The sequence below is a fragment of the Dipodomys merriami genome, unplaced genomic scaffold, assembly GCF_024711535.1.
Source record: "Dipodomys merriami isolate MVZ:Mamm:240054 unplaced genomic scaffold, mDipMer1.0.p SCAF_327, whole genome shotgun sequence".
Taxonomy (NCBI): Eukaryota; Metazoa; Chordata; class Mammalia; order Rodentia; family Heteromyidae; genus Dipodomys; species Dipodomys merriami.
In genome coordinates this window covers 394806-401078 of record NW_027204793.1, presented here as the reverse complement: position 1 = coordinate 401078, position 6273 = coordinate 394806, and the positions used below count along the sequence as shown (strand labels likewise).

Sequence of the window (6273 nt, the reverse complement as noted above, 5' to 3'; positions counted from 1 at the left end):
CTTTCTGATTAACTACTACTAAAGACATAAACCATCAGTGTGGCTTCTACTTTTTCCTATATAGTTATCTAATGCACATACTTAGATGGTAATTTTAAAATGAGAGTATAGAAGCAAGATGTACAGTGATGATACTGTCCTGTCAGAAATTCAAGTTAGTAATGTAAATTTATTCTTAAAACCATACACAAAAAATACCATGATATAGTGTAAGAGAACTCACTATTGAACATAGGAGCCTTAAGAGCTTTCTAATAGATCCATTATTTATTGGTACCCAACATTAGAAAAATGTATGAGGCATTGGTAAAATAGAAGTGCTTTGCATGACTACATACATTCCTTGTTTTTATAAGAAACTTGCTTTCATCTAAAAAGTAGGCCTGTCTATTGTCTTCATGTAATTTTGATGATTGAAAGTGCTTAGTGAGAAGGTCAAAATGTATTAGTAGTCCTTCACTGTCAATTCTCATTTTCTTCTTGGAGAATATAATGATCAAATCAGTAGTTCAGAATCGGCAAGCAATACTTCAGAATCATGCTTCCAGTGCAAGTGGATCACCAGTAAGAAATCCTCAATACCAATTTCCACAAAGTTTTTTCACAGATACAATCTCCCTGCCTTCTCTAGCTGCTTTACTACCCTCTTATTCCTTCATTGTACAAGAAAAGTATGATTCAACTGATTTCAGTCAGATCTGTTACTAGAACTATCAAGGATTTATTTTACTGTCTGTAATTTGGTAAAGTTATGTCTCTTTACGTAGGCTACTAAAAATGTATTTACTAACTTCAAGTAAATACATAAATTCGATTTCCATCTCTTTTAAAAAATAAAATTTTGTTTGCTCTACAAATTGATCAGAGGCATTGATTTTGTGGCTAGCTACGTCATTACACATCTGTCTCTTTCTTTCTCTCTCCCTTTCATGGTTCTCATAGATAATATGATTGCTCCATAATTATCCTAATTTATTTTGCTTTTATATTTTTGGTTGTATCATTTCACTTTTTGCTCTGCCATTTCCCAAATCATTTATATAGAAGACATTATTTCCTATTTTCTCATGCCTAGAATAAGCTGCACATGAAGACATCACTGGTCCTCATTTTCAGTGTGTACATTTGAATATGGAGGAATATCTTTCCTCTGCTCTCCATCAATTCCCTACTCTCCAGTTAGAATAATTTCGAATAGTAAAATTGGAAAAAGAGAAAAAACAATCATGGGGAATAAACAGTTACAGAAAATTCACCAGATATTTCTGACCAGTTCAACCAATGTGAACTATTAGGGAAATAAATGGACACCTCATTCCCACTGGCACTCAAAGTCTCTGGTTAGGCAATTCTTAGGAATATGGGGAACAAGGTGAAAAAGTAAGGAATGGTATCAATTGCAAGAAAAAAAAATTGGAGAAGGATCCAAGCATATTTCTTCATTGTGCTGCCGAAAATATTCAGCTTACTACAGTGCGGAGACTTCTTTCCCAAAAGGCCACTTATGTGAATAGTAGGGATGATGATAAGTATACCCCTCTTCGAGAAGCCTACGGTGGACAATTAAACATTGTCAGTGAGTTGGTGTCTCAAGCGGCACATGCAATAACTGTAGATGACTGGACACCCCTGAACAGTGCATATACGTGGAATAATACCAGAGTGGCTTCTTTCTTACTTCATCTTGATACAGATACCAATGCCCAAACTAAAGGACTCTTTTTTTAAAAAAAAATTTTTGGTCTGGTCGTGGGGCCGGAACTCTGGGCCTGGACGCTGTCCCTCATCTCTTCAGCTCAAGGCTAGCGCTCTACCACTTGAGCCACAGCACCACTTCCCGCTTTTTTTTCTGCTTATGTGGTGCTGAAAAATCGAACCTAGGGCCTCATGTATGCAAGGCAAGCACTCTACCACTGAGCCACTTTCCCAGCCCAAAAATTTTTGTTTGTTTGATTTTTGTTGTTCTTGTGGGTTTTTTTTTTTTTGTTCGGTCATGGGGCTTGAGCTCTGGGCTTGGGTGCTGTCCCTGTGCTCTTCAGCTCAAGGGGAGTCCTCTACCGCTTGAGACACAGTAACACTTCCCCAAACTAAAGGACTCTTGACACCCTTATATCTTGATGTTGAGAATTGAGATAGCAAATATACGCTGGATCGCCTTCTGTTGAACTATTATATAAATCCAGGCCCTAAGAACAACATAGAAGAAACTGTATTCGATATTGCCAAAAGGATAAGTATGTATCACTACCTCTATGAAGTTGTGAAAGGCTGTACAAATTGTTCACCGAAGTCCTAATGGTCGGGTTAAGTTTCTTAAATTTCAAAAATGCAAGTCCATCTTTTGTGTCCCTACAAAATATTTTCACAATCCAAATAAAAGCAATATCTTTTTTTTTTGGTCGGTCATGGGGCTTGAACTCTGGGCCTGGAGCTATCCCTGTGATCTTCAGCTCAAGGTGAGCCCTCTACCACTTGAGACACAGCTCCTCTTCCAGTTTTCTAGTGGTTTATTTGAGATAAGAGTACCACAGACTTTCCTTCCCAGGCTGGCTTTGAACCATGATCCTCAGATCTCAGTCTCCTGTTTAGCTAGGATTATAGGCATGAACCACCAGTGCCCGGCAGCACCAAAATTTTACTGTAAAAATTCATGGATTCCGCGGAATTCTTCCAAGTGAATTGCCTGCCTTGGATGGAAAAATATATTCAATAGTTTTTGTAAACATGTATAATAACTTCTTCAGAGTTTGTGATTTTTTAATAAGAAATAATTTTAATTTACCTGTTGAAATGAGTAGTACAGAAACTAAAATATTTCTGGTGCTTGTCTGAAAAAGTATATTTTAAAATATTCTATATTCTATGTTTGCATAATGTTCATAATTTATTTTCTCCTAGATATACTTTGAATTCTATATTATTTTATAATATATAGGATCATTAATGTGTCCTTTTGGATTGTATTCCATATAGAAACAGTTTGAGTCCTTTTTTTCTAGGTCTTAATATTATTTTTCTTTGGGATAAAATGACAATGTTGTCTATTTTGAAAAGTTTTGTAAAGTTTATGCTATGTAAACACCTTTCTGAGGTGATTTAATACACTGATGTCAAACTTAATTTAATTATATGAATTACGGGTATTGTTACACTTGTAATTTTGTCATCAACTTTTTAATCACTTTTTTTCATTTCTTGCATGTGAAGAATGAAAAATATGGAATACTTCTCAAATTTTCATATTGTACTTGTGCAAGTGCCATGTTAATCTCTGTATTGTAATTTGAGTATACTTGCTGCTGAAGCATGTAGTATCCTCTAAATTTAATAGTTAATGATGCAATCTTTATACAGGCTTATATCTATGGGTGCCTACTTGTAACAAGGAAACCTTATTGTTCCTAACAATGCTATTGATCTTATTTCCTTAAAATTCTGTGAATAGTGGAAAAAATTATATTGATCAGTCGATTGCTCACATTTCCAAACTTTTTTTGCCAATGAGTATCTTAAATCTTTTTATTTGGAATTTGATCATACTCTCTATTATTTATAGTTTGGTCCAAATGTGATGGTTTCTCAAGTACTTATTTATCCAGCTTTGTGGACCTAATGGATTCAAACTAAGCGTTGCTTAAGAGCTACTTCTAAACTTCTTCAGCTGACATTTTCCCAAATAAAGTTTTACTGGAACAAATGTCTACCTGAGCCTTTACCCTTCTTCCATGTGGGAAGAGACCAACCAGAATACCTTACCATGACAGCAAAGATTTTCTTACTAGAACAAAACTAATCTTGGTTATAAGGGATCATAGAGAGATGAACAGTTCAAACAGAACTGTTCAGACGAGAAGGTATTTTATCAAAATATAATTGTTTATTATACATTCCATTTAAAAGTAGCTAAAGCCAAGAAGGTGAAAAAATTGTTCGTATGCATGATTACTTAATGTCCTGACCTGTCTCTAAGTTCCTGGCAGGAACTTACACTACTGCCTTTTTATCACCAAATATTTTCATAGTTGCAGGAGAAGTGCATATGTTTCTCCTCATTATTAGGCATTAAATTGATAATGTTTTAATCACAGTCTTTTCTCTTGCCTCCATGCTGTAAATCTACAAATGATAAAGCTTTAGTTCTAACTCTATCAAACACTGAAGTAGAGATAATGGAATCATACTTTAAAACAGAGTTGCCTTTGATACAGTAACTACAACAGAACAATACAAAATGTGTGTCTTTTAATCATATTATATATAGTTATATATTTTATATTTTTATGTGCTGATTTTATATTTCACACAATGAAACTTACTAGAATTAGTTGATAATTTGACAAATAAATTGATATTTATTTACTCCAATAAATAGAATTGGAATATAAATATTTAGGTTTCAAATATATATTAGACTAGGAAACGTATCAATGCAATCTTTTTAGTATAAACTTGTGATACATTATAACTGTTCTTGGTCTTCTGAATCCACAAGAGAAAAAAACAATGTTTTCCTCTAATCTGTAATGGATTTTACTCTGCTGCTCTGTTTTTTGTTTTAACTCGCTTGTCCCAAACTGTTTTTGTCCATATTTCTGAAGCATTCTTACTGATTATGCCCAAATTTTGCTAAGATGTCTAAAAAATATTATTCTTCTGCAGTACCCATGGGTCCTAAGATCCCAAGGCCCAGTTACCTGCATCATCAGATAACAGGGGCAAGAGTTTTCACCAAGGCCCATGAAACATATCAACACAAAGTAATTGAAGATCCATCTCAATTTCGCATTTCCTATATTTCAGGGCCCCAATTCCTTGAGATGCAGGAATTAGCAGTAAGCAATTGTGAAATGCAAGGCAACTTAAAATGAAGGATGAGATCACAAAATTTGAGAGAAAGTACTGTAATTCAAACATTCAACTTACAGATGACCAGCCCATATGAGTGAACAAGTTCACAAAGTGTCATAAGTTTATTTTTAATACCCCTCACCTATGATTAACGAAAGATTTTAGTCCAACATAAGTGGGCAAAAAAATAGTTCCTAGAAGGATAGATCTATAATTGTTCTACCAAAGCCCGAAAACTTGACTTAGAGGTCAAATGTAATTCAGAAAAACATTTGAATCACTAAGGAGTGCTTCAAAACACTGGGACTTCAGTACAACATGGTTCTGTGGTATAAAAATGTCAGTCTCAAACCAATGATAATCTACATTTAATCTCCTGAAAGTATATTCCTTTTCAAATAAACTTTTTAAAATCACTTTCGCCAAAATAACATTTGACAAGTTGATGATACTTAGTGACAATACAAGTTTTTCAAGTGTAGGGAGCAAGTTACAATAGAGTTGAATTATTTACACAGCACTAATGCCAAACATGTTCAACCATTCATTAAAATGTAGAAATAGTACCAGCCACAATTTGTGTTTTTCAGTATGGGCCTTTCAGAAATGTGTTTAATATGTCAGCCTCCTAAATTTCAAACCCAAATGTTAGCTAATAAATTTCATCATTTAATAAGGTACATTTTAAACAATCACAAATAGTTGCCTTATCATATGCTATTTTATGTTTTCCCTCTGTCTGACATAGTAAGAAATATGACTTTAAGTCTTGAATATGGGTACTAATCAGAGATATGACAAACATAATATCTGTCTTCTATTTCTATCATATTCCTATTTAGGAATAAATTTTAATTTTCTTCTTTTTCCAAAACTTATAGGTAGTATAAAATATTATTCCATGTAAAATAAAAGAATCACAACATTGTACAAAGCCATTTATAAAAATGCAGTTAGTAATACATTCTAAGCCATTTTTTAACTTTCTTTTTGACTAAATAATCTTTCAAACGGTTGAGAAAAAATCATGTTTAGGTGCTTCCCGTCTCCAGTCTTGCAAATTGTTGCTGCAGATGAATGAATTATGGAAATATAAGCTGACATCATTTCAAGAATATGCAGGATTGAAACTCCATGGAATGTATATAAACCTTTCAAAGTATTAATAGTTTAACAGAATGACTATCAGGAAGTTGAAACCAAAGAGGAATTATAGTAAAGACATAGAATGAATGAAAAATGAACAAGGAGCAAATACAGCTAGAATACTGAATGTACACATATGATGAAGGAAGTGGTAAATTGGAAATAAATCTTGGAGAAAGGGTTGGTTGAGAACGATAGAAGGAGTGACTCTGATCTAGGAGCATTGGACAATTAGATGGATATATTTAATTGTAACACAATTGCATAAACTTTTAAAAT

General features: G+C 33.6%; 1 pseudogene; it reads right to left on the bottom strand.

Annotated features, from left to right (window-relative positions):
- Window positions 1-3211: 3211 nt before the first annotated feature.
- Window positions 3212-3308, bottom strand: LOC138841681 (U6 spliceosomal RNA; annotated as a pseudogene).
- Window positions 3309-6273: the final 2965 nt, after the last annotated feature.